This window comes from Podarcis tiliguerta (genome assembly GCF_965153285.1).
Source record: "Podarcis tiliguerta genome assembly, chromosome: 9".
Taxonomy (NCBI): Eukaryota; Metazoa; Chordata; class Lepidosauria; order Squamata; family Lacertidae; genus Podarcis; species Podarcis tiliguerta.
In genome coordinates, this window is record NC_139542.1 from 23567347 (window position 1) to 23590908 (window position 23562).

Sequence of the window (23562 nt, forward strand, 5' to 3'; positions counted from 1 at the left end):
AATCTGGTCCTCGGACAATCCGGGAATCAGCATGTTTTTACATGAGTAGAATGTGTCCTTTTATTTAAAATGCATCTCTGGGTTATTTGCGGGGTCTGCCTGGTGTTTTTACATGAGTAGAATGTGTGCTTTTATTTAAACTGCATCTCTGGGTCATTTGTGGGGCATAGGAATTTGTTCATTTAATTTTTTTTCAAAATATAGTCCGGCCCCCCACAAGGTCTGAGGGACAGTGGACCGGCCCCCTGCTGACAAAGTTTGCTGACCCCTGGTCTATGTTTACTCCTGACAGGTCTTCTCAGTGTGTGGCTATGAGGCTTCTAGTTGCTGAGAGTAGGTGGATTATAAGCTCTGTGTAACGTGAGTGGTCATTATGATCTTGGAAGATGTTCAGCAGGGCCAGTTCTGGGGTGAATGCTAATACCTGTTTAGTTATTTTGCATATCTCTTGTAGGACTGCAGTCCAGAATGGTTCGATTTTAGGGCATTCTCACCACATGTGTAGGTATGCACCTGTGGAGGTGCAGCCTCTCCAACATCTTGGTGAAGTTCCTGGGCATATCGGCACCAGTTTCCATGGTGTTAAGTACCACCCGAAGGTGAGTTTTAGAGTGAGTTCCCTTCTTTTGGATGATATGGACTTAAAGAGAAGTTCAAACCACATTCTAGCCCATTGGGTGGGATTAGTTTCATAGCTTATGTTGTGCTCCCATTGTTCTTTGATTGCATCAAAGGGTTTTTGGGGGGATTATGGGGCAGTATTTTGAATATTGTGGATACCATCCCTTTGCCATGTCCCTCTGCTGTCAGGAGAAGGTCTCTCACAGAGCCCCTTCCTTTGTTCTCCTTAATGGTTCATCACCTTACCAGGAAGCTAGCTTGGCTATTCCAAGAATTACAATGGGGCCCAGGCCTAACCCCCACAAAAATACTCGTAACAGCTGTTACTGCTGATAAATCAGAAGTACAGTAGTACCTTGGTTCTCAAACTCAATCCGTTCAAAATGTTCGAAAACAACGGCATGGCTTCTGATTGGCTGATTGGCCCTCGAAGCAATGCCAACAGCCGAAACGGATGTTTGGCTTCCAAGAAACCTTTGCAAACCAGAACACTTACTTCCAGGTGTTTGCGGCATTCAGGAGCCGATTTGTTCATCAACTAAGCCGTTAGGGAACCAAGGTACCACTGTAACTTTTAAAAACTGCAGAAGAACGTGGCAATGAATGAGGGCAAGCACCTGACATCCGATACATATTTTGGAGTAACTGATTTCAATGGTTGTGGCACAAAGGTGAGATTACCACAGAAGCTTTGTCCCAGTCAGTGGTGTGCATAGGTGAGCTTTAAGTATACAGTAGCATTTTGGGGTCATTTTCCTCTCCTGTTCTGCAGATCCTTCTATTCAACTTCTAACTGAGATTCAAGCTCTCTCAAGTTGTTGTTATTGTTTTAAAATAGAAACTGGTACTTCTACAAGAAGATGACATGTCATTGAATCACATCTACAATGGTACCTCAGGTTACATACACTTCAGGTTACATACGCTTCAGGTTACAGACTCTGCTAACCCAGAAATAGTGCTTCAGGTTAAGAACTTTGCTTCAGGTTGAGAACAGAAATCGTGCTCTGGCAGCGCGGCGGCAGCGGGAGGCCCCATTAGCTAAAGTGGTGCTTCAGGTTAAGAACAGTTTCAGGTTAAGTACAGACCTCCGGAACAAATTAAGTACTTAAACCAAGGTACCACTGTATTGGTTGGTACTCTGGCCAGAACTTTTCATGTTCATGATACAGACTCAGAATATGCGTGCTATCAGCAGCTCCACATTTTTAGACCTAAATTTATCCCAGTCTTGTATGAATCGGGGGGGGGGGGGGTCAGTGGCATATTAAGAGCAAAATGGACACACACAGGGATACTAAACCTGCCCCCACCTGTGCCTTATTTCCCTGCAGACTGACTCCCTGACATCACTTCCCCATTAGCTGGGCTTTGATACTGGAACTTAGCCTGGCTGGGAGTCTTTAACACATGGATCTGCCGCAGGCCTATGCAGCCTGAACAGACTATGCAATATAAATGTTGCTTAATGTTAAAAACATATTTTACCTTTCGCATGAGGGGAAACGTCTGGAATTGTGCCTAGCATATCTACTGATTTATGGAACTTGAAATATTTTTCAAAAGAGTGTCACAAATGCACGTAATGTCTCCAGATGCTAAATTTTGTATTTGCATCTCTGAATAAAAATGTAGCCAGCAAGATAGAGCTCCCTATTGGCAATACATCAGAGGAGAGAACAGAGCGTGACTTATTCCAGCAAGGGTCTGGTATACATTACACCCCATTAAATTGGCTCCAGAGAGGCCTATTTTGGATGATAAAACATAGAGAGTTTGTGTGATTTGCTAAAGCCTCTTGCTTTTGCCTAGGCCCTGTCCTTTCTGAGGGGTAATGGAACTTATCATCATACTGTAAATGTGGAAGACTCATCAATCTGGAGTTGGATCCATCGTGGACGGCATAATCATCACAGCCATCATATGTTGGGCAAAGTCTGCAGGAGTCTGTATACTGCTCTGTGTGTTTTTAAAATAAAGACACCAAATAATCTCCAACTGGTATTAATGACTGGGTAGTGGAAGCTCCTAGCACTGGCATTTGGGGCATGTAACATTAATAAAAGGAATACCTTTTATAAATTGAATGCCATAGGCAACAGCTTTCCGGAGTGCCTTGATGACCAACGGTATTGTCCGCTGCCACTTCTGTGATTATGACAACTGCTGTGGCATGCACCTTGGAGGGTGGATCTGCCACCTCATTGGCAGCCCCACCCCAGTGCTGCCCCTACAGTGGCCTCTTGGCAAATAGGAGGCTCTACTGGTCTCCAGCCACCCTTGTTCCCAATGTGGATCTTTATTCCCCCTCCCCTTGTTCCGGACGTGAATCTTCACTCACCTTCTCTACCTTGGTGGTGGTGGGGATTTTGTGGTTCACCTCAGGTGCCAAAATGACTTGGGCCAGCCCTGCATGAGACCTTCATGGGCAGCATGAATACCAGTTTCTGGGCAGTCACTGAATACCAGTTTGTAGAAGTGAAGTGAAAAAGGAATGGGAGTGCCTAAATGAATACCTTAAAAGCCAAGGCTCGAGGACAGAAATCTGGCTGAGTCTGGAATAACCTTGTGAAGTGAAAGGATAAGAAAGAGGGATTTTTATCTAGATGCTAGGATAGCGATGATAAGGAAAACAGGACGACACAATGAGAAGTAAAGGAGGTGCTGTGGGATTGGTGGAAGTCAATGTTTTTCTTTTTAGTGTTTATATTATTAACTTGTAATATATGGATTTGTGTATTTTTGTATGCTGGTTTTTGTGTTTTGTGTATTGTTATTTTTCAATATTTTTCATGTTGTTGTGTGACTAATTATACACACACACACACACACACACACACACACGAGTTTCTGGGGAGCAACAGTGGGAGATGGGCATTGTTTTCAGATTCTGTTTGTGGGCTTCCCAAAGGGAGCTGGTTGGACACTCTGGAAGACATGCATTTATTTTTTTTAAGAAAGCAACCCTGAACAAAACACACACCCAAATCCAATATAGTTCTACCTCTACCTCACAACTAGGGAAGAATTTTACCTTTTATTTCTTGTGTTTTATCTGTCACCCACACCTTAGGCTCAATAGAGCACGTTAAGTTTGGGATGGATGATAATTTGTGTTTGTGAATATTCTAATGCAGTACAGAATTCTAGAAATGTGATCTTCTAGTTTTTTATTTTTTGTAAGTATTTTTTTATTGGCTTTCAAAGATGTATAGCAAAATATACATAGAAAACAAAACATTATCATAATATCCCTCCCCCCGCATCTTGCCAGCTACTAAGTAAATATTCATGTTGTTGTAATATTTATTCCTCTTTTAGTTTTTCTATAGGATTCTCTTGTGTTATTCCATCACAGTTGCATGGAAGCATCCATGCACATTGATCTTCCATTTATGAGGTATGGGTTGTTGACACTGTCAAATTCCTCCTTCTGAACCTGACCACATATATGGATAGTTAAAGCACACATACATAAATCTTGGCAGCAAGTGTGACGTGATCCATATTGTGAAATTCCTCCATAAGTTCATATGCTAACCAAGATAACCCATTTTTATTGGCTCTGTTCCTGTGGCTTTAAAAGCCTTTCTTATTGGGAAATGTGCTTTATGTGTGTACTCCAAAGTAAATTATCCTCCCACCCTGGGATTCCTTGAGCAGTGAAAGGGAAGTCTCCTAACCACTGAAACAATAATTTGGGCAGTTACACTTAGCATTTCTCTGTCAATCCTGGAGTCAATTTTGCCCCACTCCCCTTGCTCACAAATGTCATCACATAAATTTAGAGCCTGATGAATTGAGGGGAAAGTCTGCAAGCCACATGAGAGGCAGCCCAAATAATATCACCCTAACAAAAGGTGTTCAGGTATGTGTGTGACTGGTGTCATAAAGTATCTAGTCACTGGCATGGCTTATAGTATTTTGCATTTGGGTACACATTTCAGTAAAAAATTCACAGGGCATTAACTCATGTGTTTTAAATGCAGTGTTCCTCTTTAAAATGCATGAAAATAATTGTGTCCTTGTTTCCATGTGTTTTGAACAGCATGTTGTCATTTGAAATAGGCACCATTCTGAACTGATGCAATAAAGCGTGTATTATCAAATTTCTTTTCCAAATTAATATTCTCCCTATACTGTCTATGATAAGGAACCTTCAATGAGACTTGCAGTAAAAGCTATCATTGGAAAAACAAACACATTAAAAACTGCACCTATCAAGCAATAACATTTTTTAAATGGTAAAAGTGAATAAAATTTGGTAACGTATAAAACAAAGTAGATTGGCCTAGAACTCCAAACTCTGAATTTAAATAGCATTTGCCTAGCTGTGATCTTGACTAGGAAATGAGAGTCACAACTAAAGAAAAGCCCTGGCTGTTCTGCTTACCCTGGCAGTATATGTGAGGGTCAGAGAGCTTGGAACCAGGGGTGTACTAGGGGTTGGCAAAACTGGCCCTCATCAGAGGCACAGCACCACCACAAAAAAATTACCCCAGATTATACCTACTGAGGAAAGGGAGTTAATTGTGTGAGGCAAGAGGTGCAAGAAATTGAGATTGGGGGTGGGTGGGTGATGGGACAAGTGGTGATTCCACTGCCATCTTCTTTACACTGGCTACCAATGGGGGTTTTAACTCTTCCCAACTATTGTGTGTGTGCACGGCCTTTGAAGTCCCCCCTTCCTTGGGGATCGGATTAGGCCCTGCCTTCCTCCCCACTTGCCTCTTGTGTGGGACTCGCTTAGCTGCTGACTATTGTGTTAAAGTGATTTTTTTCTGGGAGGAACGGTTGCTGATACAGTAGTACCTTGGTTCTCAAATGCCTTGGTACTCGTATGTTTTGGCTCCCGAACACTGCAAACCCAGAAATAAATGTTCCAGTTTGTGAACTTTTTTGGAAGCCGAACAGCACACACGGCTTCTGTTCGACTGCTGGAGGCTCCTGCAGCCAATCGGAAGCCGCGCCTTGGTTTTTGAATGGTTTTAGGAGTCGAATGGACTGCCGGAATAGATTAAGTTCAAGAACCAAGGTACGACTGTACAGCTCCTTGCCAAGGGCGCAAGGAAGGGACCCTAAGTATGCCTCTGCTTGGAACAGGGATTCTCCTGGTGACCCAAGCTCCTGGCCAGAATATATGTAGGAGAAGGAGATCCTAGAGTATCCTTAACGTGAAACATTTATGGCTTAAAGCAAGGGGAGCTGTGGCTCTCCAGTTATAGGATTACATCTCCCAACATCACTGAACATTTGACAAGCTGGCTGGTGGTGATGGAAGTCTAACAACAGCTTGGGTTCTCCATTCCTGGCATAAAGGTTAGAACCTTGATGTTTCCACAAGAGATGTATCCTTCTTCCCTGGGTTGGATTATCCTTAACAATGTAATCTTCTTCACCACATTCCACGTACCTTGAGGCCTGTATATATTGCCGGAGAGGCTTTAACAGGTTAAGGTGCAAGCAATGAACAAGGCACGGGTGTTTATTTTAAAAGCTTTGAAAGCTTCTGCTGAGTCAGAGAGTTGCCCTACAGTCAAAGGAATGGCTTGTTTTAATTAGGTTACATCTGTACCATGCTCATTCGGTAAACCACTCCCTGCTGCCCTCCACAGAAAAAAAAGTGAAGATAATAACAGGAGGTTGTGGAGATTTTCGAAGGCTGCAGTTTCATTGTGGCACCAGTGAAAATACTTCAAGTACTAAAATAAACAGTACTCCTTTGGCTTGCCATATCTATAGGAGCTGGGTTGAGTCACTTGGTGTTTATTTACCAAAAGCAGGGATTTCCAGGTTGGAAATAATGCTCTCAGATTCAGAAGCAGGCAGTGAAGAGGAATTTGAACTTTACATATGCTTAAAAGTTACCCTTCTCTGACACTAAAAAGGCTGTGAAGCTGCCAAGGTCTGACCTTCAGATGTTTCAGGCACAGACAAACTAAATTCCCAGCTCCTTCCCAGAAGGATAGACTACCTCTGTTATGAGAGAAACGTAAGAAGAAAAACCTTTGCTCTAATGAATAAGGGTGTTGTGTTGGGTAGTATATTGCATTATTAGTATATAATGATCCAGCAGAGACATCACCTTGCCAACAAAGGTCCGTATAGTTAAAGCTATGGTTTTCCCAGTAGTGATGTATGGAAGTGAGAGCTGGACCATAAAAAAGGCTGATCGCTGAAGAATTTATGCTTTTGAATTATGGTGCTGGAGGAAACTCTTGAGAATCCCATGGACTGCAAGAAGATCAAACCTATCCATTCTCAAGGAAATCAGCTCTGAGTGCTCATTGGAAGGACAGATCCTGAAGCTGAGGCTCCAATACTTTGGCCACCTCATGAGAAGACTCCCTGGAAAAGACCCTGATGTTGGGAAAGATGGAGGGCACAAGGAGAAGGGGATGACAGAGGACGAGATGGTTGGACAGTGTTCTCGAATCTACCAGCATGAGTTTGACCAAACTGCAGGAGGCAGTGGAAGACAGGAGTGCCTGGCGTGCTCTGGTCCATGGGGTCACAAAGAGTCGGACACAACTAAACGACTAAACAACAACAACATCCTTGTGGAGCAAGCAGCTGCTCTGGCCATAGAGAAGTTTTTGAAATGTGTGTGTGTGTGTGGTGGAGGAAGAAGCACAAGATCCACTTATTTGCTGCTCTATTTGTTTCTTTTTTGCTGCTTTCCACCTCCGTGGGGCAGCAGGCAGGAAGCTAGTATAAAAAGGGTATGTTAGGGTGAAGGGGAAGAGTCAGTCATGACTAAACAACGAAGAGTCAGTCATGACTAAACAACTAAACAACAACAATGATCCAGAAGTTCATCTCAGGGTTTGCAAGAAGAGGCAAGACCTGCCCAAATTAATTTAGATTTGGGCTTTGGGCAAACATTTGGGTCAGACTCTAAAGTAAATTAGTGTCAGGATGCGTAGATATTGAAACTTGAATTAAAATGTTGAAAAGATCAGTTTTCTATTCATATGGACATTTATTCCCAACCTTACTATCGTTTAAATTTATGTCTCCTCATTTATTCCCCAAGTTCCCGTGCCTTAGTTCCAAAGTTTCCTGTCTTATCCATATTGCTTGCTTCTTTGATCTTTCCTGGTCAAGAACTATACTGGTAGCCTTCATGATACTGTAGGAGCTCCACATCTGGGGCTGGGAGCCTTTATCAGTGGGAGACAACAGCTGATGCTCAGTTTGAATTTAAATAAATGAAAACATCTATAGCAATTATGAAGACACAAAGTAAGCCAGGCTCGTTGGTGAATGCAGCATAATAACCTACAGTTGGAAATTTTTTTTAAAAGAAATAAAAATAAATAAATCACTTGTGGTTATGTGGTCTTCCTCTGACAGGATAAGACTTTTAAGTGTGATCCAACAACCTTCTTCAGAAGAGCTGAGTATTAGACTGAGCCAAAAATCTCTTTGAAAAGGCATTAAACTTAAAGATGCCAGTATTACAGAGCGTAAGAAGAATTATATTATTTTCCCTCAACTTTCTGCAGTATATCTTTATTTATCCATAAATAGCAAATTAATATCTTTGGCTTTCAACCTGTAGTTCAAGGAGTGATGTTCTTAGATGCTCCTTTCTGCATCCTCTCTTTCTTAGTATTTGTGTGCATCGCACAGAAAAGCAGTGTTTGCAGGAGCTCAGGGGTGGGGAACATTTTTCAAGGGCCAGCTTCCTTCCTGGGCAACTTTCTGGGGGCCAAATGCTAATGGCAGGCAGGGCCAGAGACAAAGGTGGGTGGAGCAATGAATGTAAATGTTACTTTTGTGCAGAAGGCTAGTTTCTACACAACATGCACAAACAAACACACACACCGCTCTCTCTATCCTCCATCCAGGCAAGCGATAATCAGGATCAGAGCTCAAATATGCATTCCAGCCAGGCAAACACACTCAATGAGGATACTGTGGTACCTCGGGTTACATATGCTTCAGGTTACATACGCTTCAGGTTACACACTCTGCTACCCCAGAAATAGTGCTTCAGGTTAATAACTTTGCTTCAAGATAAGAACAGAAATTGGGCTCCGGGGGTGTGGCAGCGGCAGGAGGTCCCATTAGCTAAAGTGGTGCTTCAGGTTAAGAACAGTTTAAGGTTAAGAACGGACCTCCAGAACGAATTACTTAAGTACTTAACCCGAGGTACCACTGTATGTCTGGAGAAAGGGTGTGGCTTTGGGATATTCCAAAAGTAAAGACCTGACATTTCCCACCCCTGCACAGACACATTATTATTTTCTGAAAGTGCCCTGACTGTTGAAGTTTAGTGGAAAATGTTGTTAAAAGAGATTTACTGCTGAATGCTATTAGGTACAGTGCCACAGGCAGTGCTCTTTAGTTCTGTAGCTAAAATTGATCCTCGTTTTGGGATTAAGATAGGATCAGTATAAGTTTGGGATGGTCATGCTAGCTCTTATGGGCCACCAACATCTCACAGGATATCATACAAAATGGCAGACAGCAGACATGAGACCGGTTTGTTAGACGACTTGTAACATGGGATTTAGAACTTTTAAGATCAGTGGTGGGGTGTCTTTATATATTCAGGACAGACAAAAGAAGGTACTCATTCATACAGAACCTAGCAGAAGTTATGTATTCAATTCCCCAGGAAGCAATGATGGTCACCAACTTGGATGGTTTAAAATGCGGATTCAACAAATTCATGGAGCAACATGGTGGGATACTTGAGTGAGCCTAATTCACACCACTCAAGGAAAAGCTTAACACAAAGCATGGGGGGGGGGCAGAATTCATGGAGGATAAGGCTGCTAGCCACAATGGCTATGTTCTACCACCACTGTCAGAGGCCACATGTCTGTGGATACCTGGTCCAGGTGCTGGGAAAGCATGTTCTCCTTCATGGAGAGCACGTGTTGCGGTGGGGTCTGACAGGCCACCCCTCTGTTGCTGGGTGGGATCGTTTAGATGGCCATTGGCAGTGATTGGGCTGTTCGGGTTACTGGGGAAATTTTGATGTTGCCTATTTGTGGGATGGACCAAAGGTTTTATATACAGGGCACACAGCACTGAGCGTTCTCTTTCACTGCAGCCACCGGATCACCCTCCCACCCTCCCTAATTTAGGGCTCTTGTGTTTGACCTTGCTATGCCTGTCATGGGGTTGTCTGCTTTTGGGGCAGGGGCCTGGTAGGAATTTTGTCCATTTGGCTGATTGGCTGGTGCCATTTGGTTTTTGCCTACTGCGTAGCAAATTGTCACAACTTGTATGTTGTGGTTAGGCATTGGTTAAAAATTGGTTGCTGGAGGGGTAAGGATTGGCTGTGCCTGCCTCTCCAATGCTGCTGCTGCAAGGGAATTCCGTTAAAGGAATCCAGGGGCTCGTCTGAATCCCTGGTGTGCGGCTTGGGCCGCGCAAGCCCCTGGGAGCATGGGGGAGAGGTGATGGCCTGGTGCCCAGCTCCATTTTCTCCCCAATATTGTTTTCCTTTACTGGCTTTCGCTGGAATCTGGAAGTCAGTTCTGTCCCTGGGCAGGGACAGATAGTCGTAACCGATGTCTAACTCACATTTATGTATTTTAATAAAGTTGTGGCCAAAATTATGCCAAAAACCTTAAACAAAAATTCTGTGTGAATTGTGATTTATTTGGGGGTGGCTTGGGGACCTCGACACACAATTTTAAGTGGGCAGAGTGCTGTTCTGCTTCCAGTCTTCCCTTAGGCACCTGGCTGGCCACTGTGATAATGGGACTAGATGGGCCATTGGCCTGATCCAGCTTCTTCTTCTTTTGTTGTTATAGAAGTCTATAATGTTTTGTCAGTATTTGGAATGGTGCCATGCCTAAATCTGTCTTCTGGTTTCTCAAAAGCTTTCTTTCTCTGCAAAAGAGGCTTCCATTTTCCCCCTTTATGCTCAGGACATTTGAGTTCTAGTTCATGCGGAGTGTTGAGCTTACCTTGTTATTTTAAGGTGGCTAACCTGTGGGATAAGAAAGCTGGTATCTGTTTTATGTGGTTTAGGAGGTGGGAAGACCCTAAATCCTATAAAAGGACTTAGTCTTGTAGAAGAAAGGGTTTTGGCAGATGTTTTGTGGTCAGCAATGTAAAGTTTTTTTGTTTTTGCCTTGGTTGTCAAATTTCTTGCGTAAATAGGTCTATACTTACACACACACACACACACACACCACTGAGGAAGTACAGTAGACTAGATCATTCGACTTTATAATTTCTAGTCAATTATGAGTCCAACATAACTGCAGGCCATCCATCATATAAACATACTTCTCTTATTTATGAGATTTTCAGAATATTTATCCTTCATGAGTAATCAGTATGTACTATGCAGTTGCTTTAGAGAGCTTCATGCTCTCCTGACCTCCTGGGTCAGAACTTGTGTGTGTGTGTGGTATTTTCATGACAAATGCAGGGCACAACACTTAAGCATTCGTCAACCACCAAACAGGAACTGCTTCAGCTTGTCATCAGTACTGATCATCTGGTCTTTTTTCCTTTTATAACTCTGCTTCCTGAAGTTAAGTCTTTGATGGCAAATTTGGGACAGAATGAATAGAATCCATTGTTTCTGTACACATGCCTCAAAGAGCTAGTATTCATAATCATTTCTTTCAGTTGGTTTTCTCATAGTCCAATATACTATTTAAGTTCGTCTTCCATCAGAATGTGTGTGTGTATTTTTGAAGGGTTCAGATACCACCAGACTTGTAATAAGGAAAGAAAAGATGGCGTAAGTTGGCTATTGTTTTTTGAAACTCTCTCACTTTTCAATGCAGAAATTTCTTCAGCTCTTACTCTTTCTGCTTCTTTCTATTTAATAATTAGTGCTGCTACATATGGGTAACCATGTTGTCTTTTAATTTTTAGCAGTTTAATGCAACCTCATTTCTTTTCAAATGTGAGGCTTCCCATCATCTAGGAAGGGGGAACAGTATGGAGTAATGGTTAGAGCATTAGACTAGGACCTGGGAGAGCAGGGTTCGAATCCCTACTCACCCATGAAGCTCACAGGGTGATCTTGGGCCAGTCACAGCCTCTTACCTCACCTACCTCTCAGGGCTGTTGTGAGGCCGAATTGGGGAAGAAGAGAACCATGTACACCAGCTTCAGAGCCTTGGAAGATAAGATTTTATGTCATAAAGCAAGCAAGCAAGCAAGCAAACAAACAAACAGTTTCAGTGTTATATAGACAACACATATCTACCTTGCGATTTCATTATACAGTGGTACCTCAGGTTAAGAACTTAATTCGTTCTGGAGGTCCGTTCTTAACCTGAAACAGTTCTTCACCTGAGGTACCACTTTAGCTAATGGGGCCTCCCGCCGCCACCGTGCGATTTCTGTTCTCATCCTGATGCAAAGTTCTTAACTATTTCTGGGTTAGTGGAGTCTATAACTTGAAGCGTCTGTAACCTTGAAGCGTCTGTAACCCGAGGTACCACTGTACTAATATTCACTTTAATATTAAGATATCTGTAGAATGAGCAATGAACAGTAATAACAATTCAATAATAATTGGGATCAGATATGATTAGCTGGCAATTATATCAAAGGACCACTTGCAGTGAGATGCAACTCTTTTTACTGAGGTTCTTGATTGCCCCTACGCCTCAGGTGTGAGTCTGCTCACGTGAAGCGAGTTGTTTTGACTACAAACAGAGGCGTAGGAAGGGGGGTGCGGTGGGTGCGTTCCACCCCGGGTGTCATGACTGAGGGGGGTGACAAAATGGCAGTCAAGTGGGCTGCACACCTTGAGCCACATGCCTGACCCGGCTGTGGAGAGCAAGAAGAGAGTGAGCAGCAGCTTCCCTACCCTGAACTGTGGTGTGTGGGAGGGCACCCTCTGCACCCCCCCCCCCAGAGCACGCGCCCTGGGCAGCATGGGCATATGCTCCACCGCTGACTACAAAGGACCCACCTCCAGTGTCCGTACATTGAGCATGGATACACCTACAGCAGGGAGGTCTGCATGTGGGCGCTCCCAGAAGAGTTGAATCCTGCACAGTTGAGGTACCAAGGCATTTAACCACTGCCTATGTTTGCTATCAGGGGTAGAGCCAGGGAAGCCACATAGCATCAAGGGTAGGGCCAGTGCCATAGTGACTTGTAGAAAATGATAGTAATTTCCAGCCCGATGTACTGAGGACAAAATGGCGGACTGTAGTTCTGGATCGCTGGTGTGCCAGAGCTTTCTTCTCTTCAGTCCTGCAGCTCTGAAACAAAAAAATGTGGGGCTTTACTGAAAAGGCCTCATATCACTCTTTTGTGCTGCTCTCTGAGGAGAAATCCATCCATCTGATTAGCATAGTCCCTATTAAAGCACGGGGGGGGGGGGTCTGTTCTTTAGAATTGTGCCTTTTCTTCTTTATATGGCAACTCCATCAAGTGTGCATTTTTAAAGTACTGTACATGAGTTAGAAATCACCTAATGCCCTGAATTCTGGCATGGAAATTACATTTAAAATCTAAACCCAATATACCCTTTTCATTCTTATCCTTTGTTTAATAAAATATGTTTGTGGCATTATATAAATGTGATTTACATATATAATATAAATACATGAAATATATTATGTTTAATATATGTCAACAACAAGTATTTAATGACAGAAAAGGAAGTACATAATTTCTGAGATCCTTTGGTAAAACTCAAAAATCCAAAGTGCTATCAACAAAGTTTGTCCCCATTTCCAGAATTTACTTGTGATTGTCAATATTTACTAGTGTCTGACATCTACCATGACAGAGAGGCAATTTTTTTATTATAGACTTAAGAAGCTGGTAACATTCTGTGTAGGCACTTGTTCCACTATAATCACTCATTTGTTTTTATGAAATAAAGCACTTGTTCCACTATAATCCCTCATTTGTTCTTTTTCAAACTCAGTAGCTGCTATGAAATCAAGGCGGGAAGAGAGAGATGAATGAAAGATTTGTAGACCTGGAAAAGTTTTTGCTCTGAATGCTTTGGTTTGTTGGTGTTGATAATAAAGTTTGAAGTTCTGGTCACAGGTGATGGGAAAGGCCTCTGCCTGGGACCTTAAAGAGTCTTTGCCAGTCAAAGCAAACAATATTGGCTTAGATGGTCAAATAGTCTGACCCAGGGAGGCTGTGAGCAGAGAGGTCTGGAAATTCCTATTGACACCCCTGCCAGGTATAAGGCAACCTTTCATGGTCATCATTATGGTGTTGGTAATGGTGGCTTGTGTGGGAGATGGAGGCAGTGCTGTCCTTTGGGTTGTGGAGGTGAAACTGCACTCACTGGGATGGCAAGGAGACAAGGATGTGGCAAGAAGAGGAGCTCTACACACCTGCAGGGCTGCCGCCATCCAAAAGCTACCCAGACCTGGCTACCTAACTCTAACCCCATCCCTGTCCCAACACGTTCAGCATCACTGGCTGGAGAATAGCTTCACCACAGTTGTGGCTGGAAGACTCTACCTTTCTAAGACCCCAGACTTTAAATCAAGTAGTTAAAATACTTGCACATTTATACCCTGTGATAAAAAACACCCAGAGATAGAGATGTATGTAATTAAAAACTGATTACTGTCAGGATCAGTATAGCAAGAGCCAAGTGTTTGTGGCTAATATCTGATGTTATCTCAGAAAGGAACAGCCCTGGAGCTTGAATGCATTTAATGCTTATTTGGTTTCCTCCCATACATAAATTATATTGATTAGCTTGAGATAACATGTCATCGTTGTGCACTCGTGTGTGTGTGTGTGTGTGTTAGAGGATATCTCTGCTTCAATAAGACAACAAATAAACTTTGATGAAGCGTACCTTCCTCAAGACAGATGAGGAATGGATTGTGATCATGGAGACTGAATGACAGCAGATTGTGCTGCTTGCAACATATGCAGCCAGGGTATATAAGCATGTGTTGGGATCCATAAGGACCGAAACTGATAAGCAAAGAAGAAAACAGGAGAAAAGAAGGCAACAGGAGAAGAAAAGTCAGCCAAAAGATAAAAGGAGCACCTCCCTCTTTAAAAGGACCATTATTCAGCCTCTTGTGGAGACCCTCTGAACCCAGAAATGCTACTATGCTACAGAATAGCAATTTTTATCAGGCCTGGCTATTTCCCCTGCTGCACCCTTGGGAAAATGAGTCCTAGCCACAGTTACAAGTGCCTTGATAACATCCAGATTGGATCACTGAGATACCCTGCATGTCAGTCTGCTTTGGAAGGCTTTCAGAAATGACGATTGCAACAAAATACAGCAACCAGAAACTAGCGGGTACTAGCTGTATTAATATTTTATTTATATATGAATTTATTTATAGGACTGACCTGCTGGGAAGCTGAAGGGAGCTGCCCTGCTTCTCTCCACCTGGCTTGGGGCAGGGCCTGACAGGCTCCATAAAGGATTGCTGCTGCTGTTGCTAGGCAGAGACTGCTCCATTTCTGTTTCTGTTTTTTAAATTGCTTTTATTTTTTATCTATGTCATTTTAAATTGTGATTGATCTTAATGTTGTATTCTTAGTTTTAGATTCTATGATTTATGTGGAAATTGTTTTCCATTCGGTTGTGTCCTTTTAGATGTGTTTTATTTATTGCTTATGACTTTTGTTATGTTGGTAATTGTGTAAATCTTGTCATGTTGTAAGCCGCCTTGAGCACTGTTTTAGCTGTGGAAAGGTGGCATACAAATAATATGATGATAGTGGTGATTTATATGCTAACTTTGGGGGCATCACCAACACAAGGCAGTTTACATATTGCAAATACACCATACAGTTAAAAAAAAACCAGGGGGAACCGCTAGCAGTGATTCCCCTGAAGATCTCATTCATTGAACAGGAATATAGCAGTGCAGTGTTGAGCCTGCCCAATGAAGATCTTCTTCAGAGATCCTACTCAGAATGCCCCTATTGTCTGCAATTAGTTATGTGGCAATAAGGAACAGGGCCTTTTTGGTTATTGAACCTCACCTTGAAGTTGCCTCTCCCTCTCCATTTACTAGGCTCCCTGTCCACTGACCTTAGCTCCATAGTGCTAAGAAAAGTTTACTATTCTGCTCCTAAGCCACCTATGGCACTACTTCCCTAAGTTTACCATGTCAAATACTACATGAATTGAAGGGGGTTGGACTGAAGATTCAACAAAAATGGAAACTTTAATGGACCAGCTAAAGCCTCCAGGAAGGTCGAAGTTTGACATAAATGTTGTGGAGAACTGGAGAAGGTGCATTGTAAGTGGAGCAGATAAGAAAGATGAGAGACTTCACTCAAATCATCTTCAGTTTCATGACAATGGATAAGGCAGAAAGAGAGAGGGGGGGAATTCAAGTGTTGACTATTGCATTGGAAACTCTGCTCCTAGGAACAACTGTTGCATATGAAAAGCAGCACAAATTCTTCAAATCAGAGAGAGAATAGCTGAGGGCCAAGCTAGATTCAGCGGTTCGAATCCCCACGACGGGGTGAGCTCCCGTTGCTCGGTCCCTGCTCCTGCCAACCTAGCAGTTCAAAAGCACAAAGTGCAAGTACATAAATAGGTACCGCTCCGGCGGGAAGGTAAAAGGCGTTTCTGTGCTCTGCTTTGGTTTGCCAGAAGCAGCTTAGTCATGCTGGTCACATGACCCGGAAGCTGTACACTAGCTCCCTCGGCCAATAAAGTGATATGAGTGCCACATCCCCAGAGTCATCCGCGACTGGACCTAATGGTCAGGGGTCCCTTTACCTTTACACGCTGAGACATGGTGTGCAGGGCACAGGGGGCTTTAAACCTCCTCCCTCCCCCCACTTTGGTCCTGACTAGAAATGGGGAGTCCAATGGGAACACGCTCTGCCCCTTCCCAACTGCAGTAAGACCACCATGATGGGAGAACAAAGCCAATTTCGCCACCCACAACCACCTCATGCCATAGTTCTTACACTATTGGTTCTCATTAAAGGTAAAGGTACCCCTGCCCGTTTGGGCCAGTCTTGCCAGACTCTAGGGTTGTGCGCTCATCTCACTCTATAGGCCAGGAGCCAGCGCTGTCCACAGACACTTCCGGGTCACGTGGCCAGCGTGACAAGCTGCATCTGGTGAGCCAGCGCAGCACACGGAACGCCGTTTACCTTCCCGCTGGTAAGCGGTCCCTATTTATCTACTTGCACCCGGAGGTGCTTTCGAACTGCTAGGTTGGCAGGCGCTGGGACCGAACGACGGGAGCGCACCCCGCCGCAGGGATTCGAACCACCGACCATGCAATTGGAAAGTCCTAGGTGCTGAGATTTTACCCACAGCGCCACCCGCGTCCCACTTGGTTCTCATTACTTGCTTACAAATATTGTACCACAGGGGTAACCACATGGCAAATGTCATGTCTAGCTTGGCCCTGGTTTAAAGCTCCTTTGCACAAACCTGTGAATTTGGGGAGCTTTGTGCATTGCTTATTAAAATATGGTTACCAGATTTTATTTTATTTTTGAAGGTGAGTAGCAACAGGGAGTCAGTAGTGGGGATGGTGAGGCAAAAGACCCTGGGCCCAGGCACACATGCATATTGTATAAAGGTGCACAACCCTTCTTTCGCACCCTGTGAAACATAAATGCACAAAGTTTTCTTAAAAATTGGGCAATGGCCACCCGCCCACAACTCCCGAGCCTCCCCCGATCAGTCAAAACAAAGGGGGAAGGGGGCAGGAGATCTGTACTGCCGGACATCCCCGGTTCCCCTTTGGCAGTGGCGGTAGCAGCAGCAATCAGCAGCCCGGAGCCAGCCTGAGCCAACTGCCCTACCAGGCTGGCTCCGGGCTGCTGAGGCTGCCGCTGCCACATTTCCTGGGGACAGATTTGCAAATCCGGGGCTGTCCCCAGAAACCGGGGACATCTGGTAATTCTTTATTAAAATCATATTGCATGTGGCATAAAGTCAGAAAGGATTAGAGTCAGGCAGATCCACATATGCTGTCGATCTTACCAGATTGATCTAACCCTGGAGTAGGCATAGAATAGTAGGCAGGTCTAAGGAAACTGCTGCAAAGCTGATGAGTGAGCTGGACGACTTACAAAAATGTTGTTTTTTTAATACCAAAACAGAGGGATTTCTTACAAGTATTGGAGTGGGCAATTAGCTTGCTCTACAGGGTAAAACAGTGCATTTTGGTGGGCAACATATTTACTGGTAAATTAGTATTACTCCGATTTATAAGATTTAGCTGTCTCCTTTATTTTCAAACTTCATCCATATTCTGCTCATCCAAAGAACATTATGCTTAGTTTCTCTCTTCAAATTGGGCGATGGAATTATCCAAAGAGGGGGGAAATACATTGGATGGCATCCAACATTAGTCAGAGTAGACCCAATGAAATTAATGGGCCTAGCTAACTAACTACATGGCTTCTATCATGTAGTTCAATAGCCTAAACAAATCTCTCTTATCTTCTAATTCAAATAGACTGCCCAAAGCTAAAAATAAATGCCCCGTTCCAACCAAGGAAATCCACATGCATAAACATGCATACATTTATGGTGACATAAATTAAATTAACATTCAAATGTGCAGCCCAAATGAAGATGCAATCTGCCTCACTGCAGTACTCTGGATGGGATGCAAGTCCCAAAGTGTATTCAGATGCAAAACTCTATCTACATAGAGCTGGGCTACTCTTGCAACTCACACAAATGACTAAAGCTGGATTAGGGCCAAAGTTTAGTAATAGTCATTATGACCTATGAAAGTTGTTTGTAGGATCGTGAACCTTTCAGTTACGGTGAAATGAGGGAAATTATTTTAACTTTTAGAATACTGGGATTAAATCCAATAGGTTCAAGACAAGCAAAATAAACAGAATTAATCCGCCTGAAAGAACAATATTAGTGATTAATTTTGATGGTGTATTTTTATTGTTTCTTAGTTTTTATAACAGAAATGCATGCATCGACAATATTAGGCCTTATCATTCCATTCTGGCCTGATTGTTGGTTGAAATGTCCCCTTCTTCCTTTGGGGCAGTGGAATAAAGCAGTGTTCATGTGGAGAGCCTTCAAAAGACCAAGAGGATGATCACCTATGTGATGCATGGGCAATGTAAATCTAACAGCAGAGCTTATGTCAGGGGTCAGCAAACTTTTTCAGCAGGGGGCCAGTCCACTGTCCCTCAGACCTTGTGGGGGGCCGGACTACATTTTGGGGAAAAAATATGAATTAATTCCTATGCTCCACAAATAACCCAGAGATGCATTTTAAATAAAAGGACACATTCTACTCATGTAAAAACACACTGATTCCCGGACCGTCCGCGGGCCAGATTTAGAAGGCAATTGGACCGGATCCGGCCCCCGGGCATTAGTTTGCCTACCCATGGCTTATGTGGAGGCAGGAAGCAAACAACAGAGAACAATGGAGAGAACCTGAAGAGGCGTATATACCAATATGGTTGTGCGGTGTTAGAAACTGGAATAGAAAAGCTAGGAGCCAAATAGCTTCTGGGACCTGGGTTGTGGGTGCCAAATCAGAATGTCTAGTCGCCATTTGGCGGGGGGGGGGTCGGCAACATTTTTTATTAATTATTTTGATAAGCATGAATTAATTCGCAATTCACATAAGTGACACATTGTTAATATCACATTTTTAGCAGAAATTGTTATTACATGTTTAGTGTGGTGTTTACAATAAAAATATTGGCACCATACTTCAGTTTTCAAAACACTCTACTCTTATTGTTACTCTTTAACCTATTGCCTATGCTCTTAGAGGTATCAAAACTCATACATCTCAGTAATCCTTGAGTGTCAGCCAGGTGCAAAAAATGGCACCCAGACTTTGGGAGGTGCTCGCAAATGGAGAAACTTTAGGAGCAAAATGCACCTGGCTCCCTGCAAATTTTGAACCTTGCGGTTGTGAGATGCCGCAAAGGAAGAAGAAATGCATCCAATATATGCACAGCTTGAAATATTAATAAGTGTATTATTACAAGTACAACTATATGCTGCTACAGCAGTACTATCCTTAGTTGTCTGGAGATACTCTCTTTCCTTTAGCAACTCTGTCCTTCCTCCCCCTATGAACCCCTGTGTGATGCACCTTGTTTACTTCCTTCAGCTAAAGTATTTGATAATTTCTGCGCTTTTTGTTATCAACTGTGAATAACATCAATAGATGCAATGATGAAAATAGTCCTTACGCATTTCATTAAAGCAGGTTTGCCTACCTAGTGAATTGGCATTCATAGCTATTAATGAATGTATCATGATTGCATGCTTAAACTATATAATACATGAATTACGTAGTTATTCCATGTACTTTAAATATGCTATGTTATCTACTGATAGCATATGGTGGGTTGGAGAAGGACCCCAAGGCTATATTTTGCCCTGGGATCCAGGTTATCTCTCTGCAGCCTTGCAATTTTCTTTCCGATCGGGACATAATTTTTTTCATTGCTATATCACCCAAACTATTCTATTGGAAATATTTTTCTTCCATTACTGATCTTATTGAGGAATTTCTGATAAGTTTCTAATGTATCTCAGGGTCTCCTAGAGTAGGGTTGTTGTTTTTTTAAAGGACGCAGGTGGTGCTGTGGTCTAAACCACTGAGCCTGTTGGGCTTACCAATTGGAAGGTCGGCGGTTCAAATCCCCATGACGGGGTGAGCTCCTGTTGCTCTGTCCCAGCTCCTGCCAACCTAGCAGTTCAAAAGCATACCAGTGCAAGTAGATAAATAGGTACTGCTGTGGCAGGAAGGTAAACGGTGTTTCCGTGCGCTCTGACTTCCATCACTGTGTTCCATTGAGCCAGCTCCCTTGGCCTGAAAGCAAGATGAGTGCCACAACCCCATAGTCACCTTTGACTGGACTTAAATGTCCAGGGGTTGTTTACCTTTACCTTAGAGTAGTTTTTAAATCTCTGTCATAGTAAAACATTCTATTAGTGGCCATGGAAGCTGCCAAAAAGCAAACCAGTGTCCCAACAGTTGATGGGAATGGCGCTTTGGCTGGATCTAATAATTTCTGATCTTTTAAATACTTTTAATAGCCCTTGTTCTTAAATTCCTATTCTTTTAGGATAGGATTCTTCCTATCCTTGATGCAATGTCACATTCGAAGACCATAAGCTATGTTACAGTTTCCTCCAAAATAGTATTTACCAGTTAAGAGGATACAAAGAGCTATGATAGCCATCTTCAGATATCTAAAGGGCTATCACATGGAAGATGGAGCAAGCTCTGGAGCGCAGGACCTGAACCAATGGATTCGAGCTACAAGAAAGGAGATTCTGACTAAAATTCAGGAGGATCTTTCTGATGGTAAGAGCTGTTCAACAGCAGAACGGACTCCCTTGGAAAGTAGTGGACTCTCCTTCATCAGATGTTTTTAAACAGAGATGGGATGGCCATCTGTCATGGATGCTCTAGTTGAGATTCCTGCATTGTAGGGGGTTGAATCTAGATGACTAGATTCCACCTAAGCATTAGGAAGAACTTCCTGACAGTAAGAGCTGTTCGACAGTGGAATTTGCTGCCAAGGAGTGTGGTGGAGTCTCCTTCTTTGGAGGTCTTTAAGCAGAGGCTTGACAACCATATGTCAGGAGTGGTGTGATGGTGTTTCCTGCTTGGCAGGGGGTTGGACTCGATGGCCCTTGTGGTCTCTTTCAACTCTATGATTCTATGATTCTATGACCCTTGGGGTCCCTTCCAATTCTACAATTCTATGATTCTATTATTCTAAATTATTATCGAACAGCATCCGAGGTTTCATCCATGTCATACATTTAAAGCACATTTCTACCACATGAACAGTGATGGCATCCCCCCAAGAATGTGAGGAACTGTGGCCAGTTTTCCATGGGGGAAGCCTTGTGCTTTAAATGTATGGTATGGATGTTGCTCTCAAAAGAGTCAAGTGTATCTGTGATGCCACAGATACAGGATGGCTGCAGAACTGTCCTCCTTACCTAGACATCTCTTTACAAAGAGTTGTTCCAAAGGAGGAAACGTGGTACCATGAGAGATGGGCCAATAGCTTTGAAGATTCCACACTGAGGGTCACTGCATTGTTTGCCTTGTTAATGTGTTTACTCAATTATAGTGGCGCCAGGTTGTCCCACCTGACTTGAGGTTGTGCATGCATTTTTCATAATAAACTTTCATGTCTTAGTTTTATATCTGCCCATAAAACATTGCTGGAGGCAGATCCATGGATGCGGCCTACTTGGTCCAAATATGGAAGGTGGAAAAAGAAAAAAAAAAAAACCCACTCCTTATATATGAAATTCAAAACAGCAACATTTGCAAAGTTGGTGTTTCAGAACTGTATACTTTCCAGTGGCCTAAAGTCATGTTGTGTCTGCATTGCAGGAATAAGGTGCTTGAAGGAAAGACAGAGCATCTTTCATGAGTTCTGATAGCTTCTTCTGTCACACAGACTCTCTAACTGGAAACCCTCTGAAATGTTTCTTTGTCATTAAGCTGTTAAAGGCATGGAGCCGCAGCACAGGTATAGGGAACCTTTGACCTTCCATACGATGCTCAACTACAACTCCCATCATTCCTGGCCATTGGCCATGCTTGCTAGGGCTGGTGGGAGCTGTAGTTCAGCAGCATCTGGAGGATCAAAGGTTCCCCACACCTTCTCTAGCAGGAAAGAAGAATGGCAACCCAACTTTTAGTTGTGGTCCTGGGCTTTCAGCAGCAGATGCCAGGAGAACCCTGAGGTACTAGATTTTTGATCTGGATCAGCCAATGAGTGGATCAGTGTGGTGCATCCAAACAGGTTGAACTGGCTTTTTCTGTGATTCCTTTGCCTTTCCTGATCTCTCCTTGTTACTGACAGGACCAGACCATCTTTCCTTCCTTTGCATTTGGCTCTTCATGAGAATCAGGGGGAAAACCCCACTGAGATAGAAAGGGGTGGGGGGAATCTGTTCTACTCATTTTAGCTGCATTTAAAAAAATAAAAATAAATGTTTGTTTGTTTGTTTGTTTGTTTGTTTGTTTATATCCTGCCATTCTGGAACTCAAGGGTTTCCAGGTGATAGCCTTCTAGCCAGGCACAGACCAGACCTGCTTCGCTTGAGAAAGGTTGTTGCATCATGGATAGCTCAGCCAGCAGAGCATGAGACTCTTAATCTAAAGGTCATGGGTTTGAGCCCCATGTTGGGCTAAAGATTCCTGCATTGCAGGAGGTTGGACTGAATAACCCTCATGCCCCCTTCCAACTCTACAATTCTAAGATTCTATGTCCCCTTAGACCATGTCCTTTACTGTGTATTGTCCATGTGTCGTCACTGAGTTAGCTAGTGACATGGCCAAATAAAAAGTTGGGCTTTGGTGTACAGTGGTACCTTGGGTTACATAGGCTTCAGGTTACATACTCTGCTAACCCAGAAATATTACCTTGGGCTAAGAACTTAGCTTCAGGATGAGAACAGAAATCGTGCTCTGGTGGCGCAGCAGCAGCAGCAGGAGTCCCCCTTAGCTAAAGTGGTACCTCAGGTTAAGAACAGTTTCAGGTTAAGAACAGACCTCTAGAACGAATTAAGTACTTAACCCGAGGTACCACTGTTTATGGGAGGTTTCTTCTGCTCATGGGAGGCCTGTTGAGTAGAGGTGGGGAACCTCAGGCCTGGGGGCCAAGTGTGGCCTTCCAGGACTTTATCCAGCCTCAGGACACTCTCTAGGCCACATACTCTCCCCAAATCACACCCCCTCACAAGTGCTTTTACTTGGCTAGAATGTGTCCCCGACCTGTGATTATGCCTCTGGTTTACCAGGATGGAGAAATGTGTGTGTGTTAGAAATCTCTGATTTGTTTAGCTGTAATATCGCTTACAACTCAGAGGCAAGAAGAGTTGCATCCACTGCTGTAACCAATTTTGCCTTTGGCCCTGCACATCACAAGCATGTGGCCCTCAGAAAGCTCCACGTGAGGGATTGTAGCCCTTGTGTCAGGAGTGAACTGGCAGTGAATCACACCATGCGAATTCGAGTTAGCTCTTTATTAGCAAGA